Source organism: Lissotriton helveticus, chromosome 4_1 (assembly GCF_964261635.1).
Source record: "Lissotriton helveticus chromosome 4_1, aLisHel1.1, whole genome shotgun sequence".
Taxonomy (NCBI): Eukaryota; Metazoa; Chordata; class Amphibia; order Caudata; family Salamandridae; genus Lissotriton; species Lissotriton helveticus.
The window spans coordinates 49033193-49042203 of record NC_136063.1 but is presented as its reverse complement, the minus strand read 5'-3'; positions in this window follow the sequence as shown (position 1 = coordinate 49042203).

The following is a 9011-nucleotide window of genomic DNA, read 5'->3' as shown; positions in this document are numbered from 1 at the left end:
TGGGAGGCGAGAGCAGGGAGGGGAGCTGGATTGGGCCAGTTGCACTGGTTGTGCTGGGGGGGAGAGGCTGCGGGGGCAGCAGTGGCGGGGAAAAACAGGCTGAAAAAGGCAAAAGGAAAAATGCAAAAAGATAGAGAAAAGTGCAAATAAGACAGCAAAAGTGCAAGAAAGAGTTGAGGAAATACACAGAGGACACAGAAGGAGAATGAAAGGCAGAGATTGAGATGAGGGTAAAAAACAAGTGAAAAACGGAGGAAAGACACAGAAGGAGAGTGAAGCGGGGAACTTGAAATGAGGGGAAAACAACAGAAATGGAGGAAAGAGGCAGAAGGAGAGTGAAGAGGGGAGAAAGAAGTGAGGAGAAAAAAATGGTGAAAAAGGAGAGAAAAAGCAGAGCGAGAGAATGGAGAATGGAGGGATGAGGCGCAGGTGAAACCTGCGACTGGAGGAGGGCCTCGAACACCAACGCCCCTCGAGAGTGCAGGGACTCATTGCAGGGCCTCACCTAATGGTGGCGCTGCGGGGGAGGGAGAGCAATTTCACTGACAATGAGTCAGTGGTCTTCCTCACCTATCCCAGCAGCGGCCACCATTAAGTAGGGGTCCGGAAGGGCTGGACAGCTGGGAGGCAGGAGCAGGGAGGGGAGCTGGATTGGGCCGGTCACACTGGTCGTGCTGGGAGGGAGGGGCTGCGGGGGCAGCAGCAGCAGGGAAAATCGGGCTGAAAAAGGGAAAAGGAAAAAGGCACCAAGAGAGAGAAAAGTGCAAATAGGGCAGCAAAAGTGCAAGGAAGAGTGGAGGAAAGACACAGAGGACACAGAAGGAGAGTGAAAGGGGGAGATTGAGATGGGGGTAAAAACCAGTGAACAACTGAGGAAAGACACAGAAGGAGAGTGAAGCTGGGAGCTTGAAATGAGGGGAAAACAGAAAATGGAGGAAAAATGCATAAGCAGAGTGAAGGGGGAGATAGAAATGGGGGTAAAAAACAAGTGAAAAAGGAGAGAACAAGCAGAGCAAGAGAATGGAAACAGAGGTCCACTGGACCAACGGGATGAGGCACAGGTGTAACCTGCAGGTGGAGAAGGGCCTTGAACACAAACACTCGAGAGTGCAGGGGCTTGGGGGAAGGCCTTACTTAATGGAGTAGCTGCGAGGGAGGGAGAGCAATTTCACTGACAACTAACACATAAAGAAATGTACATATGGAATCAAGGAATATGGTCAAATAGAACCCAGAGCTTCATTAGCTGCTTACATTTTTGCCAAAATAGTTAGTGGACTACACCTCCAAAGGAATGCATATAACGTTAATGTCTGCATGGGAGTAGTGTCAGATGATGCCCACAGAGGTGGTATGTCATCACTGCATTGGAATGATGTGTGATAATGTTAATAGAGGTGGTTGTGTCCACAGTAACACCAGGATCTGAATAGAGATGGTATCTTCAGCTGTGATGAAAGTACCCACAAAGGCAGAATGTGAAGATAATTTTATTCATGTCACCATAGAAATAGCATATGGTTATTGTACAGAGATAGTATGCGAATGTAATCATGTCAAAGTCCCGACAGAGATAGTATGAGTTTATTGGAATGTTCAAATCCTCAGAGTTAGCGCATGAACATGATATTCTTCAAGTCCCTACTGAAATAGTGTGTAAGGACAAAGCTTAAATCTCCCTACAGAGAATGTGAAGCTACTGGTGTTCAAGTATAAACAGAGCTTTTGTGCAGTTATATGAATGCTCAAGTCCCAACAGAGACAGTGTGCTATTATAGTGATGTTAACGTCCCCACACACATGTTGTGTTATTATAGTGGTGTTTAAGTCTCCACAGAGATAGTGTGTGAAGATGATTGTGCTTAAGTCCCCATTGAAAAAGTGTGTATCGATCCACAAGTTTAAATCCAATTATAAATAGTGTTAAGCTAATGATGGTCAAATCCACACAGAGGTTGTGTGCAATCTTAGGAATGCTCAAGTCCCCACAGAGATGGTATGTCATTATAGATATGTTCAAGTCCCTGCCAATATAGTATGTTATTATAGTGATGCTCATGTCCCCACCGAGATATTATGATATCATTGTGAATTTCAAGTCCCTATAGACCAGTGTGGGAAGATGATTGTATTTACGTCTCCACTGAAATAGGATGTAAAGACACAGCGTAAATCCCCATGCAGAAAGTATGCAGACAAACAGAGGTTGTGTGTTTTTACAGAAATACTCAAGTGCCCACAGAGATGGTATGTTATTGTAGCGATTTCCAAGTGCATACAAAGTTAGGGTGGAGAATAATGTTCACATCTCCCTTCAAAGGTGCACCACTGTGCTAAGTGCATTTTATAATCTGTCTGACTTATAATCATCCTGTATGGCGAGCCCCAACTAGGTAGAAGTCGTATATTGACAACCAGTCATTATATAGTAGTTGAGATGAGACTTTATCAATACATACGCTGACATATCAAATGTATTTGTGGGTGTATTCAATATTACCAAGTCAAGGCAAGACTCGCAATATATAACTGTTCATATTTTGTAATTCTATTTGTATCCATTGCCTGTCTGTCCTGTGCAGAAGTGGGCCACAGACAACTGTTTTCTATGGAGCAATCACACACATTTTGTTGTGGTCACCTCTGTCATTGGACATTGAAAGCCAGCACGCTGCTCGCTGTAGGCAACCACTAACTTTCCCATAAGAGCTGTTTATTTTTTACCAAAACCTAGGATGGTTACATGAGGTTCCACAGAGATACTAACGAATTGTTCCAGTATATACTTAATCACAGTTTTTTACATTTCGCCCTGACACCGCACCATCTTCCATCATGCCCTTTTCCTATTTTAAATAGATTGTGTCCTTTTAATGCCCAATAAACCTTGTTACCACAAATATCTTTTTACTAATTGTTCACCATTAAGCAAAGCATTTATGCATGCTTTACCATTTCATGACACTGTGTGCCACCTTTCATGTTTGGGCTGTGTTTTCTAAAAAACATATTTTATTAAAGACAGGAAACAGGGCTTCACAACTATTAAATAAATGATAGCTAACCCGTACATGTACACAATGGGGGAGTGTGGCTCAATGGTTAGAGCGGCAGACCCTGATGCAGAGGTCTGGCCCAGACCAGGGTTCAATTCTCGCCTGGCGGGTCTTGGGCTCAATTTCCTCGGACCTGATAAATCTCGCCTCGGTGCCTATTCTAATCATGGGTCCCACTCTGCAACTCTGGGCAATAGCTTGCTTAATCTCCACAATGGCCCCAACAGCGCTAGGATGCCTGGCTTCACCTTGGGGGTGCCCAGGAATGGGCACTTCACAGGGAAAAGCCAGGATGGGTTCCACAGCAGTATGTGTACAAACGCCTTCAGACCCCTTCGGAGGTGATTCGTGCGCTATACAAGTACTACATTTACATTTACATATCAGTAATATGGGATTTCTACCTGACTGATTTTGAACATGCAATTTCTTCAACATCTTTTTATAGTTAGTTCTTATTCTGAACTCAGAGACAAGAAACTGGCCTGGTAGCAGAAATGATAATTTTCTTGTTATTGAATGTACCTTAACTAACACACATTATGTTTAGCCTATATACAAAGACATCAGTATGGGATGCTGATTCTGATGAAAGCTAAACACCCCAGCTAACTTGTTTGATGACTGAAACATGTTTACGCAGGGTTCAGAGGGATAGATACATAAATAAATCACTTTTGTTTATTTTTAAGTACTTTTAGTTGTTTTGTTAATACCACTGTCAGGCTTTGACTGCAATAGTACATATATGGGATTAGTACGATATTTGTTTTGAGCAAATGTCTTAATAAAAACTGCAGCACAGGAGCCCACCCAAACATTGCAAAAAATGTTGTTTGGTGAAGAGCACCAAACATGAAGCATGCCACTTTGGTCAGTCCTAAGTAAGGTCTTTATTTGCAGGTCTGTCATATGTATTGTGTATATATAGATTATACAGTGGCTGCAGGAGTGGCAGCATTAGCTAGCTTGGGTGAGGAAAAATATAGTTAGAAAAAAATGGTCAGCTGAAAATCTACAAATATTTATTTTATGAATTGTGTGCAAAGAGTTATAGATATGGAGTCGTCAATATGCGACGCCATTGTTATTAGAACTTACTCCATTAACATTACAGTGGAATTACAATACATTTGAGTGAAAATGGTTACAGCATGATTTTATGGTGAGGCCCACAAATTATCACAGAGCTCACAAAATTTGTAAATAGACACAATATGACATTATACCCTATTACAAAGCAACAGTTCAAATCAGTCGAACATTTTAGTCCTAACAAACGTTTAAACATTCCTGTAAAAGGCCTTAACCCCTTGAGTGCTTGTGACGAGCTCAGCTCGTCATGAGGCACAGTGGAGCTGAACTCATGATGAGCTGAGGTCGTCACAGCCGTTGGAACGTTCGCACGCGGGGATAATTTCCCCACTGTGCTGAACAATCCAAAAACGGGTGTGGCTGTGATGAGTTCAGCTCGTCATGAGTGCGCCTCCACTGTGCATCATAACGAGCTGAGCTGGTCACAAGCAAAGTGGCGCCACGCGCGGGCCCGCCTCCCCCCCGCACAGCGGGGGGCAAAACACCCCACAGTGAAGGGGTTAAGAGTGCTATGTCAATGTTTGGTCAGGACATAATGCACTTCTCATTTGTGGAACACTTTCTGCCCACAGTACCCAAAAATTGAATTGGTCTAATCATCTTCAACATGAGCCTTCAATAGTGTTCTCGGTACTCAGTCTTGATCTTTAGTACCAGCGAAAGAAACCAGGCCCAACAACTAACGCAGGTGCACTAACCAAAACCCTATGTCATCCAGGTGCATGCAAACTTTTGCAGCAGTTGCTTATCACAGAGAAGGGGGAAGCTTGCTGCACTGACTGCTTGAGATCTAGCAGTGTCACTCCTATGTCTAGACCATTGGGCAAATGCCTGTAACCGCAAGGGGAGACAGAATTTTGAGTACTATTTGTTTTTGTACAAATGTAATGGCTCTAGACCATAGGGGCACCATATGCCTCCGTACAGCAGTTGCTTAGCATGGTTGGGCGGCTATTCTACCCCATTTCATCTCTTGGGTTCACAGCCTTAAGTGCAATCCAAGCTTCTATGGCTGGGCTAACTCACATCTCTTCTTCCTCCAGGAATCTCTACTGTAGCACTTTGTAGTAATCTATGGTTGCTCGTACTTATGCTTGTTGCAATATCCTTGGCACTGAATCCTACAGCCTAGGTGTTCTGTGCCAAGGTTCTAGTTTAGGCATTTGATCTTGTACTGGCTTGGAATGCAGCTGTGATGTTGTGATGGCTAATTACCTTCCTTTCCTGTCTTCACTACATCTTTTCTTGGCAATGAGGAAGGGATTTCCCATGGAAAGTAATTTCTGTTTGATGGTTTTGTCTGTACAATGACAGATAAATTGGTCACAAATCAGTTGATCGGTGAAGTTATCAAATTGACAGTCTGCCACAAGTCTCTTAAGTGCAGTGATGTAATTGTTGACATCTTCCCCTGTGTTCTGCGTACGTAGAAAAAATGTATGTCAGAGAACAACCAAGCTGGGTTGCAAGTCAAATCTTGTTTGTAACCTTGTGACTGTGTCTTGATACTCATCCAGTAGATTTCCTTCATCAACTACCGGGAAAGGAAGGTGTTTAAAAATTTCTCTACCCTCAAACCCTAATGAGTAGAGTAATAAGTATTTCCTGCGTTTAGCCCTAAAACAGTTGCACAGAGTACTATTGTTTAATTAGTAGAATGTGATAACAGTTATCAAAACACAAGTGACACTGTATACATTACTTATTCCAAATAGCAGACTGTCTAAAATGCTGTAAAAGAAATGTTGAAATATTTGTATGGAGAGAAGCAGAGCGAAGTTTGGAAAATCGCTTCAACAAAAATAAAGACTGAGTAGGATAACGTTGTAAATGTTTTGAATCACTGCCTGTGAGGTTGTCTTAAATAAGGACAGAATAAAATAAAACAATTTGTGAAGCTCTTCTTAAATTCGTGCCGCTCCCTTTGTCAATTATGACACTGCTGCCGCTCCCTTTGTTGATTGTGACGTCACACAGGCTGCTGGCAGAGACAGGAACGTTGTGTTAGTGCCTTTGTGGCACGGTAACCTGGCAACTCTGCATGCGTTTCAATGGTGAAGCTCACATGCACCGACATCACTGCGTGTCAGAGCGCGTTTCTTCACCGTTGCTGGGACGCACGTTTGTAGTGTGCGTTCCAGGTACCCAGAATTAAGATTTCAATGACCCTCCACTGGAGAGACCAAAAAAACAAGCGCGGAATGGTGGGAAAGGGTGACGGAACCGACGATCGTCCAGCTAGTTGTAATTTTTATCGTAGCTGGAACTGTAGCATGATCCAGATGGACTGACCTTGATTTCGTAGTGCCGCTCACGTCCCGGGCGGACTCATGGAAACAGTTTGTGGCAGCAGAAACAGCAATCACCGTCCACGATGACAACTGCACCCAGCCAATGATCACCATGCCCATATGGTTTGTCCCTTGAAGTGAAGTCTCTGCAGCATCTCGTTAAATTTTTCAAATAAACATCTGTCGTGGGTTCATGTAGATGGCTCAGTCACTCGTCGCCAAGAAAATATGTAGTGAAGACTGGAAAACTCTACATCAAACTGAGCCATTAAGTTTGCCTAAGATTCTAAAACATTATGACCCGTCTCTTACCTGCATCCTCACTGGTGATGCCAACAATGTTGGAGTTCTCTCTCAGAAGAAGGGGGAGGGGTTGCCTCCAGAGTTTTATCGCCCTCTAAAGTAAAGTATTCAGTTGGGCAGTGATGAAGTTTAGAAACTTCATTTGGGAAGAAAATTCTGCCTTCAAACCAACCACAAACCATTGTTTTTCATCCTTAGTGGGAAGCATGTTACGAGCTTTACCCCCAGAATTGCACGCCTATCTTCCATACTTCTTCAGTTTGCTTTTTCTGCAGAATATATCCCAGGAGGCAGGAATGGGTGTGCAGACTTTTTGTCTTGTTCCTCTGACATTGTAGATGATAAACCAAACATAGATCAGAAAGACAAGGAGGAGTTCCTGGTGGCATTTGTGGGTCTCCCCCAGCTGTGTGCAATTTCAGGGAATGAATGGTGTTAAGCTCTTGCTTGTGATATCTCTCTGGGCCATGTCATGAAGTTTAACAAAGAAGGTTGACCTAAGGAGAGGAATTTCAGCTTTGACTTTAAGACATTTCTTCAGGTATCGAATGAACTTACTATCAAGGATGTTTACTACTGAGAGGTGACAGGCTTGTTCCCCCCCTTGTCCTAAGAGCTGACTTAGTCAAACATGCACATGAAGGACACCTTGGTGCCACTTTGACAATAAAAAGAGTGCCATTCTCGTTCTGGTGCCCTCTATGGATAAGGAAATTGAGGATATTGTCAGGTCTTTTGTAATTGGTGCTGGCTGCGATAAAACCGCTAAGTTGCATAAGTAAGTTGCTCTTACTTATGCTTGTTGCAATGTCCTGTACTGTGCCAAGGTTCTAGTTTAGGCAGTTGATCTTGAACTGGCTTGGACTGCAGCTGTGATGGCTCAGTTTGAGGTAGAATAAAGATGTGTCTACTTACCTACGTTTCCTGTCTTCACTACACACTTCTTCTTTATAGCCACCTTAAATAGGCGAATGATGCAACCATCTGCATAGCTGTCATGGCTGCTAATCTCCACCTCATATTATTGAATGAGGCAACCATTTAGCAGTCAGTAGCCCTTCAAATGCAACTTGCATACTTAGGTGATTCTACAGGGGAGAAACATATTTTAGGAAGGGCTTCATGTATTGATTTGAGGGATGCCTGAGGTAGAGCAAAGTAGTTATGTGCCCAATTCGATCTAGATGTTGGCCAAACCCCTCATTAGGCTTTCTTTAAAACTGTTATGTTTCCATTCTTTTTGGATATGTGGAAATGCTTTGGTAAGAAATATTCTTCCACTCTCAAAAAGACTTAGGGACCAATTTAGGTTTCAGTTGACAGGTTATTCGGTCACATGGGTGACGGATATCCCGTCCACATAAACATGAATCCCATTATATCATATGAGATTCATTATTCGCCGACTGTATTTCCTGTAGTGAGGGCTGAGCCTCGTTGGCGCACATTTCTATGTTAGCATAGGTTTATTTGAAGTTTAAACGCCATTTTACCTTTTGCTGCTTTTGCACACAACACTGCATATAGCTGTTGTTGTAAGTTAGGCTCCGTGAATTACTTCACATGAGAAAGGCTTGTTTTCGGCATCCCTAGACTTACATTGCAACCCTAGTCTGCAGAGTGAGTGCTAAAGCCTCCATGGTTATCATAAGAAGGTAGCTGTTGTTCGGGCTGAAAGGATCACGTTTTAGACATAACATACATGCAGCTGCAGCCAACTGTGATTCTGGCGCCTTTAATAATGAACTGTAGGCATGATTTCAGGCACATGGAAGAAATCCGATCCCCAGAGAGAAAGAGCTTTTGCAGATTCTGATGTGATTCATTCCTGCTGATCTTGGAGGTATGGGGTCCCCTATTCAAGCCTAAGAGATCTTCTATATTTTATAAAACATAGGGGCATATTATCAAGGGGGTTTATCTCCGCTTTCTTGGCTTTAAAAGCCAAGAAAGCGGAGATAAAATGATCTCCCTGTTACCTAGCTGTCGCTAACACCAGATAGCGACAGCTAGTAGGAGATAGCGACCATCTTGGGCCCCGCTTTGCATGTCAGTGAAATTTATCAGTAATGACATGCAAAGTGGGTGTGCCAAGATGTTAGCGACTGGAAACAGTCGCTAACATCGCTATCTCCTATTACCAACTTTTGGAGATATTCGCGGTAAGCGCGAATATCTCCAAAAGCTAACACCTGCCCCATAGCAGTTCCTAGCCATGTTATTCAATGGTAGATGGATAACATGGCTAAAAGCATTAGCTCGGTAA